Here is a 26,098-nt window from a genome sequence, read left to right as displayed (position 1 = left end):
CAATTGTGGGATGCATTGCGGCGCACATTTCCAGATATTCCAGATTTACATTTAGTGATGCAGTGTACAATGGAGGAGAACGAGGATCCTACGCAATTCATACTGCAGGTGCAGGATTTGTGGAGAAACGAAACTGGCACCAGTCCACCGCCTTGTTCTATTTTATCATCAAAAAGGGGCTCCCAAAGGAGGTACAGAAGGCCTTGGATAAAGTAGCTGGGATAGAAGCCAAGGGTTGGCCTGAAATACAGAGTATAATTGTGCACCACTGCAGGAGGATCAAAGAGAGGGAAAAGGAGATAGCACAAAAAAGGCTGGCAGACGAGGCGAAGCTGGTACAGAACAAATTAGTGAAGGTTGCCGCCATCAACGCCAGCGTAGCCACAGATAGGGAAAACGAGGGGGATGAAGGAGCGGGAAACAGACCAGTAACAATAGCGGTACTGCGGGCAACAGGAGGACAAGGACCATGGAACGGAGAAGAGCAATACGGCAGACAACAGTGGCAAGAAAGACCAGCAAGAGGAAGAGATGGGTACCGTGGCCAGAGAGGGGGGTTTGGAGGTATGGGGAATAGAGGATTTGGTGGTCAAGGAATGAGAGGCGGACCACAAGGGTCATGCTGGAATTGTGGGGGGTGGGGACACTATTCGAGAGATTGTAGAATGCGGCCTTTAGGGTATTTCACGGGCAACAGGCCATAGAGAACGAACAAGGCTGGGGGTGCCCACACCCAGGTAGCCCCTATGGACTACCGATGGGAGGAGGGAGACAGCAGGACCAGTACTATAACGAACCACAAATGCAGCAAGGACAGCAACCACCGCCACAACCTATGGCAAGACAAAACGCAGTAGGAAACGCAAACAATAATTGTTTTGCAACAGCTGCAAACGGTGCGCCTGCACCATACCGTGGCGTGACAGTGGTTGGAGACAATGGCCCTCATTAAAAGTCAGGCGGTGGACCATGGTGCTATTTGCACCATGGTCCATGCTGGATTCCGCCATGGTGGATGGCGGAATTACCGCCCCATTCCAAGGTGAGTGGGGCGGTAATTCCTCATTCACCATTTGCCCTTCCACATTCCCATTTTTGCCCCATAGGGCATAATGGGGATGGGGAAGGCGCTAATTATGGCACCGTAAATTACGGTGCCGTAATTAGCACCAGGGTCGCTTAGCGCCTTGGACTTTAACACCTGCAAAAAGCAGGCGTTAAAGTGTGAATCAGGCGTTAAGGGTTAACGGCGCCAACGGCGCCGTTAAACCCTTAACGCCTGACTTGTAATGAGGGCCAATGTCTTTTCAGTACCAAGACAAGAAAGACATTCAGATTAGGACAGCCCGCAGGGAACACTTGCGTGTCCAGTCCTATCCACCACCCTACGTGCAGAAGAGGAACCACTAGTGGGGGCAGGGGTAGGAAACAAGCAGTTTATCTTCATGGTAGACTCAGGAGCAGAGAAGTAATGTCTTATGGAAGGGCGGTTTACATTCTCAGGCAGGAATTTGGAAATGCAGGGGTTCTCTAGGGCTATTTTAAAAGTTCCTTACACTAAAGATCTTAATATAATGGTGGGGGGAAAAACTGTGCGCGCACCCTTACTGTACCACAAAGACGCGCCAATAAATTTGCTGGGGAGAGATTTGCTAAGTAAATTAAATATGAGCATCTCGTTTACAGAACGAGGAATAGTATGTTCAACCCCGGGAGTATGCCGAGTATGAGCCATGTTGATGATCAGCACAGTGATGAATGAGGTTGTGGTGCGAGGAATACCCATTGATATAGGCATGTTTATTTATGGCATCAAGGTATTAACACAAGTGGTACCAGAGATAACAAGAAAAGAATGGAGAACACCATCAGATTTCATATTCCGCTAACTTGTACACACAGATGTCGTGCCAGGCACGATCATGTCCATAGACATCGAGGCACTTCAGGTATCCAGCAAAAGTATTGTGGTCATAGGACTGGACGCGCATGGGTGCAAGTGGAGAACTGTGTTATGCATAGACCCAAACGTAATGCTAAGAGACATAACAGACGAGGAATTATTCACTGATAGTGAAGATGACGGAGAAATAATAATGGAAATAAGTATACCATGTGATATTATGATCTAGTACAGAGAGGTACACAACCCACTCATGGCTAGCGTTAATGCCCCACAGACTATTTTCGAGGAAGACATGGCAAGGGTAGCACCTGATATTTGGACCACAGGGCCCCACGATGTAGGGTTACTACATGAAGTGACACCAATAAAAATAAAACTGAAGCCAGGTGCAATACCGCTGAGGGTAAAACAATATCCCATATCGAGAGAAGCAGAGGAGGGAATTATGGAAACCATAAATGCACTCCTAAAACAAGGTATCATAGTGCCATCAAACTCCCTGTGTAATACAGCAATTTTCCCGATCAAAAAAGCAAAAGGAGGGGCGTGGAGGACGATCCAAGGTCTCTGCCCACTCAATGATGTCATTCAAAAAGAGTTCCCATTAGTGCCTAACCCGGCATCAATATTGTGCAGCATACCGAAAGAATCAACATGTTTTACTGTAATTGATTTGAAGAATGCCTTCTTCTCCATACCACTCGACCCAGGATACCAATACCTGACAGCGTTCACATTAGGGAACAACAGGTATGAACATCGCAGACTCCCACAAAGGTATTGCGAGAGCCCCAGCATTTTTAACAGGGTACTACGTGAAGACATTGGAAATATAGATGTAGAGAGCACCATTATTCAATACGTAGACGATTTACTCGTCTGCAGCCATACAGAAGAAAAGTGCAGAGAAGACTCGATAGCACTACTGAATGCGCTAGCTACCAAGGGGTACAAGGTGGACAAAGGAAAATTGTAATACTGCCTCGCTGAGGTTGTATACCTCGGACAGTTAATATCAAAAGATGGGAAGCGGATACTCCCAGACAGAGCAGTTGCTATACGCAACATAATAATCCCAAAAACTGTGAAAGACATGCGAAAGTTTCTTGGCATTTGTAACTATTGCCGAGCCTGGATCCTTGATTACGCGGCATACACACGTCCCTTACTACAAGCGTTAAAAGAAGCACAGAAAAATAGAGCTGCGATAAAATGGAAACAAGAAATTATGACACAATATTTTAAATTAAAAGACCTCATTACTGATGCCCCAGTTCTCGCGAACCTAGATTATGAGAGGGAATTTTTCTTGTTTTCACACTGTAATGGAACACTGATGACGGCAGAACTGACACAAAAAACATCTCTAGGTCACAAACCATTGGCTTATTACAGTGGGACACTAGATCCAGTAATGCAAGGCCATTTCGCATGCGAACAGGCTCTCGCAGCTGCGGCCTTCGCGATTGAAAAGAGCGCCATCATTGTCATGGGATGTTCAGTAACGCTATATGCGGAGCGTTCCCTATTCGCCATTCTTGAGCGATCAAAATCAACACTAACAACACAGAGAGCAACAGCATATGAAATAATAATTTCGAGCCCCAACGTACACGTTGTCAGGTGCAAAACAGTACACCCAGCAACATTCATCACAGAGCCATGCACGACAGAGGACATACAGGAACACAATTGTGCCACATATGAGGGGGAAGGTGATGACATCCCAAAAGCAAGTGAAAATGCCATAAAGGAGGGAGAAATATATTTTATAGATGGGTCAGCATCAATAAACCCCCGAAACAGGGGAAAAACACATAGGGATGGCGGTAGTGCGCATGGAGGAGGATGACTATGAGACAATTGTGCAAAAGCGCCTCCCATCCCATTACTCTGCACAGGCAGCCGAACTAACTGCGCTGATCGAAGCACTGCACACAGCTAAGAGATGTGTAGTGACAATATACTCAGACTCAGCATATGCAACTACCACAGTCCACTCAGGGTTGTCACGGTGGCGTAAACGGGGATTCAGGAGGGCAAACGGTTCTCCAGTACAGCATGCAACATTGTTGAATGAGTTAATAGATGCATTAGCAGTACCATCGGTAGTGGCAGTGGTGAAATGCCAAGCCCATACCAACAACACAGATGCAATCTCATTGGAAAACGCGGCAGCTGACACAGCGGCGAAGGAGGCCTCATATTAAAATGTAACACCAACACTCGAATGCGTTGTAAAGGCAACCATTACAAACCACTAGAAGAAGCCTACAGTAACACACCAATAGCGCAGATAATAGAGTTACAAAGAAGAGCACCAGAGGAGGAACAAGAATTGTGGAACAAACGAGGATGTAAACAATCAGCCACAGACCTCATTTGGAGGCAGGAGACAACAGGAAAGGTAGTAATGCCCGTAGAATTACTAGCAATAGCGTTTCAATAACTACGTTTCCCCGGCCACATAGCAAAACAACACATTGCTGCAGACATCCAGGAACATTGGTTTGTCCCCAATCTACAGGAGCATCTGTCAAAATTCATTGTAGAATGCACAACATGTCAACATATAATTCAGGGATGACATTGAGAACACTGCGCGGTACCATGCCCCGACCAACAGGACCATTTAGAGCACTCCATATAGACTATGCTGATATGGGAGAGCGGTGTAATGGAGCAAGATATTTGATTGTGGTGGTATGCCCCTTTTCAAGATGGGTGGAAGCGGGCCCATGTCCCCACCCAGACGCGAAGTGTGCGGCAAAGTTCCTTGTTCAGGAAGTGTTTTCCCGATGGGGAATATGCGATGTGATAAGATCAGACAACGGTATGCACTTCGTGAATGACCTCTTTAAGGAAGTAACGTCACTCTTGGGGATAAAACACAAGCTATGCTCAATTTATCATCCGATGGCGAATGGAGTGGTAGAAAAGATCAATGGATTGCTGAAGAGTAAGCTATCCAAGTTGTGTAATACACTGAAGAAGAACTGGGTGTATTGCTTGCCCCTAGCACTGTTCCAACTCAGGACGCAACCATGTAAAGACCACCATCTGAGCCCCCACAAAATTGTAACTGGGAGGCGAATACACACGCCAGTATTACCGATTAGAAGAGCATCAGATGCGCACAGGGCTGCCACAGTGCTGGGGTAAGAGTTCAAGGAATACCTAACCCAGTTGACACGCGCAGTACGCAGCATAGCACAACAAATAGCACCACCTTTTACTGAAAATGTGGCGACTGATACCACCACACCAGCCACAGACAGCCCAAGCGGGCCACTGATGCCAGGAGCACAAGTGTACGTCCGCAGTTTTGTAAGGAGGTGGAATTCACCTAGGTTTCATGGCCCTTACAAGGTCATCTATAGTACACCCACTGCAGTGAAGGTGAAGGGATTGGGTTCACTTATCAGATGTGAGGAGGGCACGCGATAGTACAATCCTCCAGGATGAGCAAGATGGTGCCACTGGTACCACAAATGAGGTTGAAAAGGGGTAACAAAATTGTCTGTAAACAGAACCTGCAGGGATAAAGGTTATGATATGCATCTTGTTCTGCATGACTTATCGTCTATCTTCCACTTTTCCCTTCTTTCTTTTCTTGATTTTTTGATATCCTCTCTATATCTCTCTCTCTCTCTTCCTCCTCTCGATTATTGTTTCACGCTTTTCTCCATCACTCTTTCACTCTCCTCCTCTCCATAGTAAAAGTAGATGTGTAATGGAGAGAATGAGCAAACATGAACAAAAATGATGATTAAATATGAAGTTGAACCAGAAATGTAAATACATGTACATAGTGTAGTGATTTAACGAATTTATATCGCCCCTCTAGGTGACAAATGGCCCAACGAACCACAATCGTGGAGAACAGATTAATGCTAGATAGTGATAGGGATGCCATTAGGGCTAATAGGTTCACTAATGTTGAATGTGTTTTAAAATGTGCTGCAGTTTTGTTCTCAGTAATGTTGTTCATTATGGCTTGGTATTATACCCTTTTATCTTTGGTTAATGACATGCACAAGGGGGGGAGCGGGGCTAATTTGATACGAGAAGGGTTGCACTTGATATGGACCGGGGTAAAGACAATGTGGAGAGAAACATATGACATTAATGCCAATGGTACAATTGTAATGCAACCTTCAGAACACGCCACCGCCGGCCCAACAAGTGTCTTCTTGCTACTTCCTAATATAAATATGAGTAATGATTATGAACTCAATGAATACGATGGCGATTATTACTGGCCAAACGACATAACTAACACTAGTACACGTTCACAGACAACCATACACCCTACCTGACACGACACTGCTGCTACTGATGAAGATACACATGCCATATTGAATAACAATGATCTAACCTGGGCTGGAATGTTTCCAATACATTACAAAAAGGTGAAAAACAATAACAAGGAAGGGAGAAGGAGGAGAAAAAGGGGGCGGAAGGGAAAAGATACGACATTTATCATGACCTGATGAAATAGAAGATCCCCGCCACCCTGATCAATCAAATAAATGGTATTCGGACATGAGTGCCACGGCAAAGCAAGCAACAAATGAAAGCTGCTACGTCTGTTCACTCATTCTTCATGCATCAGGAACACCGAAAATGTTAATACCGCAGGAAGTGCCCTTGTCGGAGGCCCAATGTTTGATTCATCTGGTTTTGTGTAGGATAAAAAGCACGTTCCAAGCACACACCGTCACAATGGAGAAGCTGGAAAATGAGAAGACGTGCACCAGCAAACGTCAAGGAGTAATTTGCCTCAAGGAGCCATTTCTTGTTATCACGGGTACAAGGTATGCGGAAAATAAATGACACAAAGAAACTTTCGAGTGCAAAGCAGAAGCACTCAGAGGGCTATCCAACAATACCTTCCAATGGATAAAAGAAGTTTGTGGCCCCATCTGGTCGCACCATGTCACAAAGTTAACGTGGGTCACAGCGTTGGAAAAACCTATCAAAATACAGAAAGAAGTGCCACATGAACTGTGTTTCCATGGGGAAGGAAGAGTGAACATGGGGGAAACAAAGAAATGCAACAAGACGGTAATAATACCTGACATGAAGAAAGGCACCGCTGCACTCATGGACATGTACTGGATTTGCGGCAAACAAGCCTATCTACACCTCCCAACAGCATGGAAGGGTACATGTGCCTTAGCCACCCTCCACAGAGCCATGATGGTAATACCTGAAAGTAATATCCAATTACATCTCATCCGAATCATCGAAACTCCTTGCTGAGATCCCACAGAAATACAAGCTCTTTTCATCAGCAGAGACATTTTTCGCCTCACTCCTTGTCCCGGGACTCCAAGCACGAGTAAACACCAAATGGTTGCAGATAGTGCGCTGAGAGCTCATCCAACTGGCTAACGACACTGAAGAAGGGTTCAACTAAAAATAGATAAAAATAGAGCTCTGCGCACTGCGCCTAATGACAATGCAAAACAGATATGTCTTAGATCTCCTCACAGCGATGGACGGTGGTGTTTGCTGAAAAATTGGGGGGGCGTGTTGCACATTCATGCCAATTGAAGATGCTGATAACGGGACACTCTCACATGTGATAACAGCAGTACACAATCTAGGAGAGAGAATGAGAACAGAAGGAGGTGCAGAAGAAAGCACGTGGTTTAACAATCTGTTCAGTTGGATACCGTCATGGGTAAACGTGGCAATGAAAATACTCATCCCCATCATCGTCTTTGTGCTCTTATTCTTCTGTGTGTGCCAACTGGGACTGCATGTGTTGTGAAAAAAGTATGCCTACCTCAGCTATGATGATGGTAACAATGGGCCGACCGACAACGGCAGCTACCATGATAGACGCACAAATACAAACAGGGGAGTACACTACACCGCAGTACAGGGTGACAGCTATTTACAGGCAATATGGGGACAGGGTCGATAATTTACACCACACAACAATAAAGGAACCAATGGAGCTGCAATGGTACAGAGAAGTATGGTTGGAATTAGATGGAGATGGTGGGATTTACTTAATGTGTACACCAGACGAATATTCCAGAAGAGGAAATAGCTTAAGAAGTGTATGCAGAGCGTGGATGCCAATAAAGGGCACCCTGCGTTGGACAAGGCTGTGGCGGAGGCTGAGTACTACCGAAGGGAGAATGAAAAGAATAAAAAATAAAAAATTTTGTTACTTTAGATGTAACGAAAGGGGGGGATGTGTGGGAGCGAGAGGCCAACAGGCCCCACTCTGCCGTCACTTCTCAGTACAAAACTCGTACCAAGTGCTCCAGTAGTGGGTACGCCCCTCGCCCTTATGCAATGTTAACTTTGGGTTACATTTGCGTAGATAGGACCATTGAGCAGGACACAAGGCATCCATTTGTGTACCCCCTTTCGACTCCATCTTGGTGACCAGGCCTCACTGCGATAGTACAAAATGCCTCTCTCCCTTTCCCCGCCGCAGCAGCTCGGAGCACATGGCCCCCACCCTTGTTCCCACTCTGACTGGAAAACTCTGCAGCTCCATTCTCACGCTGAAGCCGGAGATGCTTACAACAAATAATACATGTAACACATCTCTTTTCCTCTGAGATCACTGTCTTGCATGTGAACCAACATGAGCTAAGCACATAACTTGTCCATCTCCACAAAAGTGTCCTTGCCCTCTTACCCTCGCCAGTTGAAACGTATTGCCATTCTAACCCTGTGTCCCTGCAAGATATTCCTTTCATGTGCCAGACCACCGACCATGCTATGAAGCCCACCCAACAGACCCCCAACTAACATTAGACCCCTGCTGCAGTATATTGTGCCTAATACTAACAAATGCCACATACCTGAGATTCTTGTGAGACTAACCCCACAGTTCAATGAGAGTATTATGGTGGTCAAGACCCTTAAACCTGTGACCTGTATAACCCAAATGTTATAGATGATATAGATACCTGTGTGATGTGTATAGTGACATGATAAACTACTGAGGGTCTTTTTGATCAACCATTATTTAGTGCATGCATTATTTAGAATGTATTCATTAGCTTAGATAGATAGTGACCACCGTGTTTCACAACGACCTGACCTTCACCCCTCCGGAGCACAGATGTCTGACGTCAACCCTCCACCAACCAAGAAACTAACCCAGAGGAAGAGATGATGCCCACACCTAAGACACCACCCTGGCTGACCAATCCGGGTCCAACGTAGCATCATATGTTAGATATGTCAATGTGCTTATATAATGTGTTGTAACCTTGATGTGGTCAGAGCGTTCTCAGAGATCTAGATAAACTTTTCCTTGAACTCTCGCAGCCTGCTCTTTTGTGCCTTATTCCCTGTCCAGGGAGTGTCTGTTTTATTCATTTCACACGTGTAAGTCAGGGAGGGCACAAACAGCAGGAAGAGTACACTAGGAAATTCCCCCCATGCCGGGTGAAGATCCTGTCTGGTGTTGCGTCATTGTCGCTATCACTGTCAAAACAGTCCTTGGGGATTTGTTCTAACAGTTCATTACCAAAATCTATGGAAAAATGTCGGTCATCCACCGCCATTCCAATAATGGTGTCTGCGGCCAGAGTGATACTCTTTAGGTCGCTGTTATCCACCTCTATTGGAATGGTGTCGTGTTCTATGTTGACTAGTGGTGTTTTGTTTACCCCCAACCCTTGCTGTTGGAAATGAGCATTGAGATTAATATAGGCGTCAGGGTTTTTCAGTTTCTGTCCTCTTTTAATTTTTACTTCCAGTGAGAATTGTCGGGTCCGTTCTGGGATGGTGACTTCCTCTCCAATCTGAATTTCAACTGCATATGGCAACAGTTGTGCTGACCAAAATGCTTTCTCTGGGTCATCAAAGTCCATGGGATTACCCGCTAATCGGGCCCAGGCATTGAAGTTTATTAGGTCCAAACAAATGGCAAAGCGATTGAGAATGCCACTGCCTAAGTAAAATGCAGCAGGGACATCTCGCACGACCCAACAATTATCGACTATGCTCTGGTTGCCTATGGAAATTTTTAGCATACACCTGCTAGGCAGGAGATGTTTGGAATTGGGTGTTTCCATGTCCATTTCCCATTTGTCTATCACTTTAAATGTGGGAATGGCTGGATCTTTTGGGAGTTTGCGGAAACATGGCTTCGCTGATGAAGCTCTTACCATTGTTCACACACACTCGGGCGAGAACAGAGTCCTTCCCTTCATTTAACTGAATAGGGATGAACAACTGCTCCCCAATTTTCTGAATATCAGCCAAGCTTTGAGCTGATATCTCATCTTTCTGGACTATAGGAATGGGATTTTCTGATTGTGAATGTGTAAAGAATTTCAGAGTGTTTCCTTCCAGTGTGGAATGTCACCTGAAACTGGAAGGAAGGTTGATTTTCTGGCATAGAGAGGACTCCCCATCACCAGTTTGTTGTCTTACTGCATTTACTGTCTCTTCTGGGATTTGATTATTCTGGAAGTGAAATTCTATTTGATCAGGATTTTGTTCAACCATGTGGCATGCGCCGTTTAAACTAACATGGTTGACACTCTGTTTTAATTTTATTGGTCGGCTAGTCTGGGTCCAGAGGACATTGTTTACACAATCTATGAGGGGTGACAGTCTACGCAGGATGTCATTCCCTAGTAAACAAGGTGTGCCCTCTGGAGTCACAACTATGACCAGGTGCTTCACCTTGTGTTGCCCTATTTTAATGTCAAAATCTGCAGTCCACTCGATGGGAATTTCCTTCCCGTCGAAGTTCTGAAGTTGTCCAGGAAGAGGGGTGAGAAGAATTTGGTATTCCTCCCCCTTCCCGAATTCAGTTGATCAAAGGCCCTTTTTCACAGAAGGGCAGCTTGGGATCCAGTGTCGACCAGTGCCAAAATTTTACACTGCCCCTGTATTTGGACCGGGGCATAGAATCTTCCCTCCCTTTCCTCAAGGGCGCAAAGATAATGCACATTTTTGGACAACTGGTGGGTTAATTTCTTGGTTTAGGACACTGACAGAGAGGTGATTTGGGCAGGATTCTGTTTGGAGTCTTGGGAATCTGTAAAAAAAGGTGACAGCTAGATATGGGGGAGGTTTTGAGTTCCCCTGGTTCTGATTCTGGTCCCCCCCCCTTTTTGGAGGCAGTCACCGGGATGGGTTTGAACCAGGGGATTTTCGTGCTGGTCATTCTGAGTACCGATGATGGGCGGTACTAACTCGGTCCCCACATCTACCCAGTCTGGATTTGGATTCTTTGGGACCCATTTTTCTTTGCGAGGAGTTACCCCATGCCTGAAGGAGAAGATCCTTTTCCCAGAATCTTCTGAGGATCCCTCTCCTTCAAGCTGGAAGATTTGTACCTCCTCCACAAAATGGGCCTTTTTGGGTTCTTTATTTCTCCTACCCCCCCTCTGCTCCTTGGGTTGCAGACTTTCGGGGGTAGGAGATTTTGGTTCCGGGTCCTGGGATCCAGGGGCTTTTCACAAGTGGGGAGGGAAGCTTCCTCCAAGGCTTTGCACCCCCCTTCCCCTTGTGCCTCCTCCATGGGAACCAGTGGGTTGTCGGGGTTCTTCCCCCATCATTTCTCTGGAGCACCAGATCCTGGATTTGAGACATTCTGAGCTGCCATGCTCATCTGAGGGTTCTGTTGAGCCCTCAGCATGTGACCCGGATCCTGTGCCATGTTCTGGACCTGGTGCTCTAGTTGGGACACCCGCTCTGGCTGGTACGGGGTCCTTGTGTCTCCCTTGGGTTGATCTGGGGAAGGGTAGCTATCCCTTCTCACAAAATACCCTGGGTTAGGGAAGTTTGGGTACTCCTCCACCCTTGGCATCCCCTCTCCCAAATTGGGCTGTTTGGGGTCAGGAAAATGGGGAAAGAAGGATGAGTTGTCTTGGGGGTTGAAATTTGGTGGGTACCTAGGAAAGAAATGTTGTCAGGTATTTGGGGGATTACTGCTCTCCTGGGGAAAGTGAGGAGGGAAGTTCCCTGCGTTTCCTGCTCTCTGGTTGGATCCCCCCTTGGGCTGGAGGAGTCCATACATAACCCAGGATGGGTCTATTACCCTTGTAGCATGGGCTGACATAGTCAGGGGAGTTAGGGGTCCCATTTGTGGGGTTACCTCCCTGGCTCCCTGTCTGTGATTGGCCCGAGGCCCTTCTGGGTTTCGGGTTGTTTGGATTCTGTGTGGGAAGGTTTTTAGGCCCCCCATCTCGAGATCTAAAATCGGGGCAACCTTCACCTCTGCCACTTTAGCAGCAGCAGGGGTGTTGGTTGTTTTGGGGCTTTTGCTACTGTTTTTGTTTTCCAGTGGCTTCTGCACCTCATAGATGCGCGTTGTTTGTTCAATCACCCAGTCTAGTGATCTTTTGTCATGAAATCTCTCGCTAGCTGGGTCATAATATATGTGCGGAGAGCATGAAAGAAGGTGTTTACAAATTATTTACTGTCAGTGCGCACCCTTCTAGTGGTCTGCGCAAAGGCACGTTTTAACTCTTGAACAAATTCTTGTGGGGCCTGGTCTTCCCCACATTGTAAGTTGTAGGCTGCCTTGCAAGCCTCCTGCGGATTCGTGTGAATGGAAACATGTTTCAGGATGGCCGCCCTATAGGTGGACTATCTAGAATGATTCTGATCCTCCAGCCCCGAAAAGAAGCTGGAGTACCCGGGAGAAAATGTCCACTTTACATATGTTCGGGTCACCCTGGTCCACTCATCCTCTAACTCAGAGGCACTGCTACCAGAGGTGGCTGTCTGGTCTTCTAGGCTCTCCCAGATTCTGAGAGCTTGGGAATCGCTGGCAGAATGTGGGGTCTAGTTTCTTGAGTCCTGTGGCGCTTAGAAGAGTCTTCTGATTCTTCCTTGCTCCCAGGATTGGCTGAGTACCCCCCCACCCCCACTGTCCTAGCTGGGCAGAGGTTTTCAGGATGCCCTTAGTGGGCCTACTCTCATGGAGTGCCCCATCAAATTTTACCATCTGATCTCTGGGTGAGTTATAATTTTGAGGATCCATTTCTCTGATCCTGCCCTCATTGAAGTCTCCCTGATCAGAGAAGATGGCCCTAGCACTTGGGAACCCATACATAGGTGCCCTCCCATCCATTCCTGGGAGGCACTGATCTATAAGCCCCATATTTCTCATTGGTTTGAAGTCTACCATCCCTGCGCCCCTTGGCTCATGCGACCAGTGGACATGGGGGTGCAGAGTCCATGGAACTGAAGAGATGAAAGTCTCTGGTGCCAGGGTTCCTGAGGTTATGCTCAGGTGTTTCCTTCTCCCAGTGGCCCTCATCTCTTTCAGTACCTGCTCCCTGTTGCCATGCAAGAATCTGACTCTTTTGTTCTTCTATTAAGGCCTTACTGGTCTCTATTAATTGTTCTTGCATGGCCACCTGTCTATGGAGCCTGTCATTTTTCTCACAGAGTGCCTCGTTGTCTCTCTGTGCTTCCTGTCTAATTTTTTTGTATTGGGCTTATTTTTGCTGCAGGAAGGTCACCTCCTGAGTCTGATCCTTCCCAGCCTGATCATTCTTTGCTAGAGCATCTTCCACCCTCCTGGTGTGCTCCAACAGTTTTTCGTAGTCCTTTTTGAGCTCACCCAGTCCTTGAAGGGACAGGTGATTTTCTTCTACCTTGGTGTTTAAATAGTTGGCTTCCTGGCCTAAGGAGTCCCTTTCCTGAATTAGACTACCCCTCTGTGCAGCCAGGTCGTCCCTTTGTTTTTTGAATGCACCAGCTTGCTGGCGCTCTTCATCAAATTCTGTTTTATATTCCAGGTCTTTAAGAATTAATTTATTATTTTCTTCTTTATTTGGTCTTGTAAGACGACCACCTGTTCTGCACAAACTCTATTAAAGGTTAATTGTTGTGCCAGTTTTTGTTGGCTCTGTTTTAAAGAGTCCAATCTTTCCTGACACTCTTTTTGCAGTGTCAGTAATTTGGCATCCTGCTCTACTTTCTCTTGCTGCAGGATATCCATATCTCCTTTTACTTTTATCAGGTACTGTCTGGTTTCGTTCTCTGATTCTTGGCTCTTTTGTAGCCTTTGCTCTGCAGAGTCCAAATCTGTTTGGATTTTTTCTAGTGAGTGTACTTGCCTTTTTGCCAAATCTAGGTTTTTGGCATATTTTTCCTGTATTTCTCCAATGTGTAGGTACAGGTATGCTGCTATTTTGGCAATTTTACATTGCTCTTCTTTTGCCCTAGGGGCCATTTACAATTCACTAAGTGCCATGTGTAATGGACTTTGATCCAGCCATATATCTAATTCTGTGGCAGTGGCTTGTTTTTTTATTTCCTGCAGCCAAACATTCTCATCTTGCTCTGTCCATTCACCCCTGACAAATAATTTGTGCGGTAGGTGGCTTTTGCCATATTAATTTCTACTGGGATCGCCATTCCGGAAATATTAATTTCCTTCTGACTTACAGGAGTTATTTTATTTTTGCAAAACAGACCAAACTCCTTAGAGTGTTTCTATTGAAGGGTGTTTTTACAGTGTAAAACAGTGAGGTAGCCCCACAGGGTTTATGTACCCCGTCAGTTAGCACGCTGTATTAGACTGTCACAAGTGGTATGTCTAATTCAGAAGTTTTGTAACGAGCCCCCAATCTGTATGTGATTTCAATCCGGCACTTCACCTAAGTCAACGCCTAGCGTGTAATGCACAACTGAAATCCTTATTTATTTTGTTTTTAAAAGTTATTTTATTCTGAACGATGTACCACTCATATCACACCCCTCTCTTAGAACCCTCCCGGTCACACTGAACCAGGAATCAGGCTGGTTTGCAAAGTTAAAATATTTATTTATGTATTCACAATATTATCACACTATGTTTGATGGGCATACAATAATCACCAATGGGGTGATGTCTCACCAAGCAATCTCTTTAATCACAAGGAGTAATAGTGAGCAACAATTCAGCACAGAAATAATACTTTTGCGATTGTGTGTTCAAATCAAATAGCAATGTTTTTACTATTTCCCCCTGCAAACCCCTCAACCCCCCAACAGGCAATGTAAAGAGATAGGAGGAGAGAGAGCAGGTATTCAGGAATGCAGAATTAAAACAAAATGTCAATCCCAATTTCCCCCCAGCAACACAAGAGAGAAACAGAATTGATTGGCAAGCTGTCAAAATGGTTTTAAAGTTGTCTGGAGAATGGATTGGGTAAAACACTAAATATGGTTTAAATCACTGAAATTGTTTACATTCTAACGGGAGCCACTTTATATGGTTGCAGACAAACACTAGCAATGATTTGATAGTGAAAAGCAATGTGAAATCTAAAAGTGAGATTGGGTGCAATTGAAAGCTGTTTTACACGTGTAATAAATTACCTAAAACAAAATTTGCAGCAAATTTTTCTGTGTGCAGTAATCACAATTGCGGGAAAACTATATGGATTTGGAATGCGATTTTTAGTTCTATGGAAAGCTGTGGATGATAGCTACAAGCAGAAGTTTCTAGCATAACAATTGAAGGAGTGATGGGCATTTTAGTAGAGGTCGGGAATGCACTTTAATAAATACAAATAACATTTCTTTACACTAGATTATGACTATAGAAAGAGAGAATGCCACACATGAATCTCCATCAATCATGGCAGGGACCCTTCATGTGGTGGATAATCAATTTCTTTCTGGGATTCAAATTATTGATTCACAACTTTAATGATTTATGAATTTGAAATACAAATGAGAGTCTTACAAATGCAAGAAAGTTCTGACAATTCAACAGTACTCCTAACAATATCAGGTGCTGAAGACAAAATAGGATGGAATTAGATAGGGATTGACTATGGATAGTACATATGCCAGTGACACAGTCCTATTCTATGGATACTCACTATATATGTTTGAACAGAACCGTCAGGAATTCTGGTAAGGGATTCTGGTCAGAAATTCTGCTTGGCACACTGGTCTGGACTGGGTCTGCAATGGCTCTGGTCACAGCTATCTGGTCACAGCATGGCACAGCACGGCACAACTGGATTGGATCTTTTGATTCTGGCAATAATTCTTTTAGCAGGAAAGAAGTTACAGCACAGCCCGGCTGTTTCTTTTGTTCCCCCGTAGATTTCTGGGGTAAATTCTGGTTTCTGGAATTTGAAGGCCTAGCCGAAAATGGTTCAGCTATAGAATGGGCCTTTTTGCTTGCCACGTTTCTGGAGTCTGGAGCAAGGAAAATAGATGGTTCTCTCACAGGGTGCTCCGCCAGCAATCGGTTAGTGGGTGAATCTGTGTGTCCTTCTAAGTCCTCAGCTGTCTTTATTTATGCTTTGGATAAGGGGGTGTGTATGCTGGATTATCCTAAGCGCACCCCCTAGGCAGGCTCTTGGCTAGAGTCTCCTCTCTCCATTGATTGGAGGAGAAAAAAGGGTGTCACCATGATGATGTGTGTTTTATGAGTCAGAGAATCCTCCCCTTGCCTTTTGAACATAAAATCTACTTTTAGTACTATACATATTTACAAATGTTCAACCTCCAATTTTGGAGCAAATTTCCACAAATGTGTTCATTGTATATGGGCATAAACATGTGAGGTTTCATGCTTTTGACATAAATACATTTGGTATAAAACCATAATTTCCACTGTTACTTCCCAGAACATAGCACAGAGTTCTGGCGCCTCTTAAACTGTGCAGCCAAAAATTTGCTTCACAAGCCTGGGGTTTACATATTTTTCACAATTTTACACAGTAAATTATCAGTCTTTTTTAAAATGTGCTTTTTGTCCTTGTGAATCAACAAATGGTTGTCTGTCCCCGCCTCCTTCCTCTTCTTGCAGCTCAGGAGCAATCTCCTCCCAGTTCCTTCAGGCAGCAGCCATTTACTGGATCCTTCCTAATTAGCATCTCCTTGAGCTGGAGGAAGTCCATTGTCCCCTTCCCAAAGCAGCCCAATTCTCCTCCCACCCCTTAATCATCACATGGGTGTGAGTTCCTGGTGGAAAGAGAGACCTGGTCTTTGTGGGAGGAAGTTGTATACTGGTTTGGCTCTGAGTCAGGCTTAAATTCAACTGTAATTTTGTTGCAATTTTTTTCTTGGTTTAAAATAAACTTTGTAATTTCCAAACAAGCAGCTACAACACTTATTTCAGATTATAAACCATGTGACTTAAACAGTTACAACCTAGGTTACTCTCAATAACAGGTCACTTAGATTTCAGACATTAGATTTCAGTTGTATAAGTTTACAGTTCTAATGCAGGCCTTTGAAAACAGTCATTCAGGCGGCTGAGAGTACTGCGCCCAGATTTTGACAGATCCCACAGGCAGGCACTTTGGCTATGGATATTTCTATGACAAATTCAGCTTTTCAGGATACAGTGATTTTATGAACTCAATGAATTGTGACACCCAGCAAGAATATTGGATGTTTGTGGGTGTTTTGTACCGTTATTCTACAGTTTCAGCAACCAAGAAAAAGGATTTAAATGCAAGATTTTGGATTTCTTTCAGCAAAGCACTACTTTTCACTTTGTGATCCATTTTTACTTGTTGGGCTGCACAGTGACATGTTTCAGGAGTGAGATCTCCGTTTCACCACTGACAACATGCATGATAGATTTGACAGCCATCTTTTTGTGCTTTGTAGAGCGCCCATTTCATAGGTTTTGGTGCGCACAGGGTTTTGCGACCATTTTGATATTTCTAGCACCACCAGAACACTGGGATGTCGCAGGGCACAGCATAAGTGGGTTAATACATCCCACACCACATCACAGTAGTGATACCCAGAGAGCCAAGAGTCAAGAAAATCTCAGGTGCGATCTCCCGCATCACAGTGATATTCCAAGTAAGATTAAAGAAGATCCTAGACAAAAAGAGCTATCTGGAGATAATCTTCATAACATCTTAATGCAGGGAGGAGTTGCTGAAACTGTAAAGCAAACTTTCAGAAGCCCTTGGGAAGATGTGAAAAGACATTTTAGGACTATTGTCAAAGAATGTCCAAAGGCATTCCAAAGGCTGTGCAAGGAGAATCAGGAGACGGGAGTCATTCTCCTGACCATACTTTCTTTGTTGAATCAGAAGCTAGAGAAAATGATTGATAGGGAAGAGATAATACTAAACCAGCTTTTTTGGCTAAGCCAGTTCACCAGGAGAAGGGAGCCATTCTCCTGGTACTGTTTTCATTTGGATGCTGAACACTTTTGTAGACTCGTGGTATGGTTAGAATAGGTTTTTGTACAAAGGACAGGCATTTTTCAATTGGACAAATTATCAATTTATGTATGATGTTTTATTGGCAGTAAGGTTTTAGAGTGTTGTTTTTGTGTTGGATACATTTTTTGTATACTTTTTATGGTGATGCTGAAATAAAAGTTTGATGATGATGATTTGGACAAACGTCCTGACAACAAGCACCAAGTTAATAGTTGCTTAAGCAGGGATAACCCTTTAGGGATAGGGAGAGGTAGGATCTTAGCTTTCATCTAAAAATAAAACATGCCACCCTTTTGTCCGACTCCTTACTCCATCATACCATACCATATAGAACATGTATGTGTTACCTACAATGCTCCTCCAAGTCAATTTTTCTAGCCTGTAAACTACACATTTTTTTATAGTGAATAGGTGAGATGTACTTATGTATGCCAAAGTTATTCCTGTACCCCACAGAGATTAGGGCTCATGGCCGCATGTGACTCTAAACCATATACAAGCCCCAGAAAGACTATTTGTGAATTTTTTTAACCTGGTATATAGATATGTCTTCAGTGTTATTCCCTATTGAGGGGTTTGTGCTTTATACAGTAGGAAATATGCCCTCTATTAATGCTTGACTGACTTGCGAGACAGCTCTGGTTTGCATATTATGCCGTACTGGTAAGTATGTACACTGTGTGGCAGACTTCCATATTGCATCTAGTTATGCATTGGCTAGAATTACAAGTGTTGCCCATGTAGCCCTTTTAATGTGCCCTATTGGTTTCATGGGTATTCTGTAATGGTAGTTCATACCTGGATAAATTGTACTATGCATCTTGCAATACTCACTTTACTGATTAGATTAGATATTCCTTCTGCACAATACCAAAAGCCACAAAGAAGAGGCTGATTTTCTGAAAGACATGACATCCCTGCAAGCAGCTAGTGTATGTTAACGTTTTACTTCACTGGAAAGTGGGTCTTTAAAATTGCTGTCAACTCAATGGGCTGGTTAACATGGAATTTAGAGATGTATGTGGGATGTATCAACCCACTCATCCAAGCCCTGCAACATCACTGTGCATTGCTGGCAGCAGAAACATCATAATGGGCGCCGGAAAGCATGCTGCTCGCTAGAAATCACCAGAAATTGCGCAGTGAAAACCTGAAAAATAGACCACCATCCACCCTTGCCTATCTTAGTGAGCACAGGAGATCACTGCCAAAAACCACCAATGGGCTACCCACAATGTAGCCTGAAACCACTTGGAAATAGCAATGCTGATTGAAAAAGAAACACAGAGCTGTTTGAAAATCTATTTTCTTGATTGTCAAAAATTGCTAAAGTCATGGCTCACAAAGCACCTAAAAGATCCAACCTCTTTGTTGGGTGTTCCACATCATTTACTGCAAGAATCCATGTCAGCAAAAATCATATGTTCTCAGAACAAAATCCTATTTTAAAGATACTTGATGGAAAGACAGCTGTCAAAATGGGTGTAATACCGTTGCTCACCTCTACCAGAAAGCCGGCGTTTTAAAACCATTTTTTTGTAAAGTTGAACAATTGAACTCAAACTATGCCAAAGAAGAGAAGTCCATCAAGATGCCATATAGAGTACCACACAGTGATTTCATGTTGAAAAAGACTTGATTTAAAGATATGTTGCTTAGTTTAAGTTTATAAAAGTTATTTTTTTCACAAGGAACTATGTTACAATTGATCAGAAAGTGACCTGATGCAGTTAAAACTCCAAAAGGCTTGCTTCCCCCGAGAACCCTTCACACCTTGTCATTCCCACCAGATGGTGGATGTCGCATTGGCATGCTAATCAAAAAGTGAGGAGATTTTCCCTTCAGCCCGGAGAAAGGAACAATAGATTCCTTGGACTGAATAGGGAATGCTAATTTGGGGTGTAACTGACAACAAACTGCTGGAAGTAAACAAGACATGTGACCCTCTGAGTCAGCCCAGCTCTAGGAGGCGGACCAGACTGAGATGTGAATTGAATTGAAAGCAAATGTATGTTTTATAAAAATGCTTATAACAAATTGTACCGAGCTGACAAAAATGTAAAATTTTGAGAGTGTGAAAAAGAAAAATTCACTCACAGTTCAAGGCTAAGCTGGACTCTGTGTGATGTTCTGAGACTATACCCCGGAATTTATTCATATTGTAGCTGCAGTGTTTTTGCTAAGAACATAAGAAATTACAGTAATATGCTCAGCGAGGATATGCATGCATGTATCCAATTTGGTGCAGAATGAATACTGAGAAACCCTCCAAAAGCATGAAAATGTTGTCATTTCTGAACCAAAGCTCTTAGGAAGAGAAGATTGAACATAAATATACCTTATTTAATCTGTCATGTGATTTATGTAGTATTAACAAGCTGTGTATATTGTAAATATGTGTGTTATGGAGAATAAGAAATGCTGTACAGGGGAGTGTTCTTTCCCTAAGCCATAAACATGACACCTGATGACACAGTATGACACACTACTCCCTTCTCAAATCAGGGGACAGGGAATCCTCTAACCAATCAAATCCTTAGGGGGTTGGGCATTGTAGAATCAGCCTCCCCACCCACTTTGGAAATACATAAATAGGGACTGTGAGGACAGATAGGGCACACATTTTTCCACTACTCAACTGATTTCTTGGCGCAACACCCTGCAGGAAGACTCCAGACTCCAGATCTAGAACCAAACTCTAGAAACCTGAAGCAGAGGCCTAACCCAAACTGAACTCTTTGCAGCAGGCCTTCAGAATATTTTGCAAACTGATTCTATCCCCTAAACTTCCACGGGGCCTAACTAAACCATTCAACAGCCTGGCTGATCTGTTTTGCTTCTAGCTAAGAACCCGGTGCTAGAACCAAGGTCCAGACCCAGAAAGCAGCGCTGTATCCAGAACCTGTCAGATCCAGTCCAAGAGGCCGTGCAGACTGCAGTGCAGTGCTGCGAGCAGAACCCAGAGTGCCTGAGACCTGTCCGGTGGTGAGTGAAGCCAAACCCTTGACCAAATCTTTGACTGGGCCCACTCCATTCCATTCCAAAGCCATAGAAGTGAGTATCTAGTCTAGAACTGTCCATAACCAATCTCTTAGTTTAAAGTAATCCTCTTCCATCCATTTCAACCTGTCCGGAACTGCGTTATAGAATCTTGTGTCCATCCTGTTGCTTTCAATCTGTAAAGCGCAATCTGTCATTTTGAAATCTTGACTTTATTTCTGAAAATCTACCTTCACAAAAACCTCTGTAACTTTTGAACCGCTAAGATCCTAAGCTTTCCAACAAACCTAAAACAACATTCCAATTCATTATAGTTTTTCCGTAATCGTGAATTGCAATTTAGCTCCATTTCACCACTTGTCAAAATAGCTGCTTCTTGTTTTCAACTGCTGAAATTTGTTTTCAATCTGATAATCCTTCATGAATCATTGCTAGTGTTGACCTGTACCAATCCAAAGTAATTCTCACTAGTGCTGAATCTCCTTTAGTGAATTAAAATCATTTTAGCATATTTTCCCATTCATTGCTATCCCATTCAAAAGTATTTTCGCCTGTTTTAAAATCATACCTGTTTTCTCTACGCCTGCTGGGGGGAACTGGGATTGAACTGAATTTTTGATTGTATTCCTGAAACCTGTGTGTCTCATTTCCATCTCTTCATATTGCATAGTGGGGGGAGTGAGTAGTCACAGGGGAAAAAAGTGATCATATTGTCTTTTGATTGAAACCATATCAAGTTTATTTCTGTGTTGCATTTCCCCATCCTTGCATTTCCTTTAACCCATACCAAGTATTCACTGCTACCTTATACTTTCTATTCCTACTCCTAACTGATTAAAGAGATTGTTGATATTGTGTTATTACCGATTACTGATTACTGTTCATATTCATAAGTGTTCTATTCAGATATTATTTTATTCATAAAAGTGTGATATATATAGTGTTCAATTCTTCAAATAAACCTTTTAATTTGCAAAACAAACCTACTTCTTGGCTCAGTGAGGTCAGGGAGATTCAAAGAGATGGGCGTTATATAAGGGTTCATCATCCAGATTTAAAGAACTTTGACATAAAAATATATAAATAAGGGCTTCCATTGGGCATCCCAGACTAGGCATTGACTTAGTTGGAGTGCTGGATTGAAGTCACTTACAGATTGGGGCTCGGTACCCGGGACTGCTGGATTAGATCTACCACTTGTGCAGCTTAATACAGTGTGCTAACTGACAGGATACATAAATCCTGTTGGGCTACTACGCTGTGTTACACTGTAAAAGCACCCCTCAAAAGGGAACGCTCTAAGGAAACGGTCTGTTTTGCAAAATAAAATAAAAAACTTCTGTAAATCAGGAAGGAAATCAATTTCCAGAATGGCAACATTGTTAGACATCAAGATAGCTAGAGAGAACCTTTTGCATAAGTTGTTTGTGAGAGGTGAATGGACTGAGCAGGACCAGAATGTGTGGTTGCAGGCAATCACACAACAGGTCACTGCAACTGGGTTAGATATCTGGAGAGATCAGGGTCCCTTACATGTGGCCCTGAGTGAACTATATATGGCCCCTAAGGCCAAGGATGAGTACAACAAGATTGCCAGGGTAGCGGCATATTAATATTTATCTATGGGAGCCATACAGGACAAATGTGCTGAAGGCCAAGATCTGGCAAGTAGGCAACTGATGGCATTAGAGAAGGCCCAATCTGATCTGGACTCTTCTGAGCACAGGCTGAAGAGGATCCAGGGGTCAGAAAATGAAAGTAGGCAGTATCTAATTAAAATAAAAGAGGTCACGGGTATCCTGCAACAGGAAAAGGCAGACCAGGATACCAGAATTCTGGCCTTACAGAAGGAGTATCAAGAAGGTTTGGACTCCCTACTGCAGAGCCAGAAAAAGCTGGAGCAACAACTGGATTTCAATAGGGCATGCTGTTAAGCGGCTTCACTTCAACACTACAGCTAAGTCAATGCCTAGTCTGGGATGCTGAGGGAAACCCTTATTGATATATGTTTAGGTCCAGTTCATGTACTCTGGATGACAACCCTTATATAACACCCCTCTCTTAGAATCCCCCTGACCCCACTGAGACAAGAAGTAGGTCTGTTTTGCAAATTTAAAAGGTTTATATGAGAAAAATAACAATATATATCTATCACACTTTTATAATAAATTAATATTGGATATCACACTTAAAATATGACCGTGATCAACAATGGATAATGTTCTACTGGTAAACTGATTTGGTTCCTTAGAAGTAGTATAGAGGATGAGGTAGCTGAAATGCTTTATGGTTTCAAGGAAATGCAAGGTGGAATAAATGCAGTACAGAAAATAAATTGATATGGTTTCACAAGAGTTAATATGTTCACTTTTCCCCTGGTGGCAATTCACCCCCCCCCTAGATGCAATGCAAGGAGATGGAAGTAACACACACAGTCTTCAGGAATACAATCAAATACAATACGGAATTCGGTTCCCCCCCAGCAAGCTTAGACAACAGGTATGCTTTTTAAAACACGGGCAAGAGTGCTTTGTAATGTGGTGGCAAGGAAGTGAAAAATGTTAAAATTGCTTTTAATTCCCTATAGGAGGTTCAGGGTGAGTGGTAGACACTTTAAATCAGTTCAGGTCAGCCCTAACAATGGTTCAGGGATGGTTATTAGGTTGCAAACGAATTTTAGCAGTTCAGGCAAAAGCGGCTATCTTTTTACAGATGACGAAATCAGGCCAAATCGCAAATCGCAGTACATTTTGCGAGTGCGTAAATCGCGATTGCGGTAAAAGTGTAAGGAGTAGGAATTCGCTTCTAGGCTTGTTGGAAAGCTTAGATTCTAAGGACAAACGGTTCCAGAGATACGGACGATTTAATAAAGGTAGTTTTTTCGGATTTTAAATTTTAAAGCTCAGAATGACAGATGACAGTTTTCAGTTTTAAAGATGACAGAATGACAAGATTCTAGGAGGCAGTTTTAATAGGCTAAAATAGTTTGAATTTGATTATTTTAACTAAGAGATTGGTTCTGCACAGTACTGCTAGGTACTCACAATATAAATTTGAAATAGGCCTCGTCACAGATCTGGTCAACACGTCCAGGTTGGTCAACCTGACCAAAGCGGTTCTCTCTGCTCGGCAGGTCAATCAGGCACCGGTCCTGCTCACAGCGATCCGGATCTCTGGTTCTGCTCACAGCGGTCTGGGTCTGGTCTGCGGTTCCGGCAAAGGTTCTTGGCAAAGAATTCAAACAGCTCGCCCAGCTGTTGAATAGCTTGGTTAGGTTTGCTGGATTCTGAAGGACTGCTGGATTCTTTTGCTTACAGTGGGCCTTCTGGGTTCAAAGTTCTGTAGTCTATGGGTCCCTGGTTTTGGTCTCTGTCTGGATGGGATGTCGGCTGTCAAAATGCTCCGCAGAAATGGAAAATGAATGTCTCTACCTGTCCCAGCAGTCTCTTTTTATGTGTTTTGGAAAGTGGTTGTGTGCGTTGGTCATAACTAAACCTGCCCCTCTCACTTATCATTGGCCAATTCCTCCTCTCTCCCTTGATTGGGGGAAGGAAATGTGAGTCAGAGTGATGCTGTAGGTTTTATGGTCAGAGGAACCTCCCCTTGTCAGACTTGCACACAAATCTATTTCTGACCCAAACACATATTTATCTATGTACCATTTTTCTAATTATATAGGTCCAGTTAACATATTTTCTGTAGCACCAAACCATCCGATCCCTGTCTTTGTACGATGTCGTGTCCACTGATGACAGAATTCTCCCCTTTTCATCCAGATAACGACCTCTAAACCTTTCCAGATTTTACACAAATGTGCACAAGGGATATGGGTTACAGATGATAAAGTGTCAGATTTTTAACATGCATACATTTGGAGTAACAACCTTTTTTCCACTACTATCCCCAGGAACATACCACAGGGTCCTAACACCTCTTAAAATGTGCACAGAAAAATCAAAAGAATAATGATATTATTTATATAATTTTGACCGTTTCTCACTATGAGTTATCTATCTTTTTTAAATTATTCCCTGGTCATAAAGGGGTGTGGCTTCCCACCTCACATGGTGGAATAACTGGTTTATCCACTTCCCCCAAGCTCAGCTGGCTCTCACAGGCACTGCCCCTCCCAGTTTCTCCCAAGAGGAAGCCACTTTACGACCCCCCCAATATAACATTTGCCTGAGCCCAGGACAGGGCTTTGTTCAACCTCCTGCAGGTGCCCCTCCCCTAATCTAATCAGAGAGGTGTCATCTCCTTTTGGTGGGGAAGCAGGATGCAGCTAGGCCTGGGAAGAGTGGCTGAGCAGGTTTCTCTTGTCGGGGGTAGTTGTCAGGCAGAATTCAGCTGAATGTCACTTTAGTTCCCAGTTTAAATCAAACTTACAATTTTTACATATACATTAAATAATTACTTCCTTCAAGTAATTTCAGAATATAGTTTTACATTGTATCCACCTCTTAGCAAGTCTTTCCTTGGCCTGGTTTTGGTTCATTTGTTCAGTTTTACACAAAAGTCTGGTGGTTTAAACGCCGGCTTTCTGATAGTGGTGAGCACCGGTAATGCATCCATTTTTGGGATCTGTTTTGAATTACTGCATTTCAATAGAGTGGTCTTTTGCTTGATAGTATAGGACCCTTGCTTAACATTGTTTTGATGACTTCCTTACAGTAGAATGGTGATGTGGAACCCCCCACAAGAAGGTTGTATCTTTGGAGTGGTCTTGTGCCAACTGCGCAGTTCTCCTGGATTCTGGCGTGAATGTGGGCGGCGATAGCTCATCCCCACATCCACCCAGTCTATTGATTTAGTTTGTTCTGGGATAGAATAATGGGCGGCGACAGCACATCCCCACATCTACCCAGTCTATTGATTCAACATGGGTCAAAACCCTTGACAAACCCCCACGCCCGACTGCACTTTGATTCGAGTCAAGGGGAAGTCGGGTGCAAAGGATGTTTTGAGCCCTGTGCTGGTATGTCCGCATTATGTTCTTCCAATTCTGTAGATGGCACAGTTCAGCATCTTTTCTTCCACCCAGTTGGAT

Source organism: Ambystoma mexicanum, chromosome 2q (assembly GCF_040938575.1).
Source record: "Ambystoma mexicanum isolate Mex_15411 chromosome 2q, UKY_AmexF1_1, whole genome shotgun sequence".
Lineage (NCBI taxonomy): Eukaryota > Metazoa > Chordata > Amphibia > Caudata > Ambystomatidae > Ambystoma > Ambystoma mexicanum.
The sequence above is the reverse complement of the archived record's forward strand: the minus strand, read 5'-3'. Positions refer to the sequence as shown.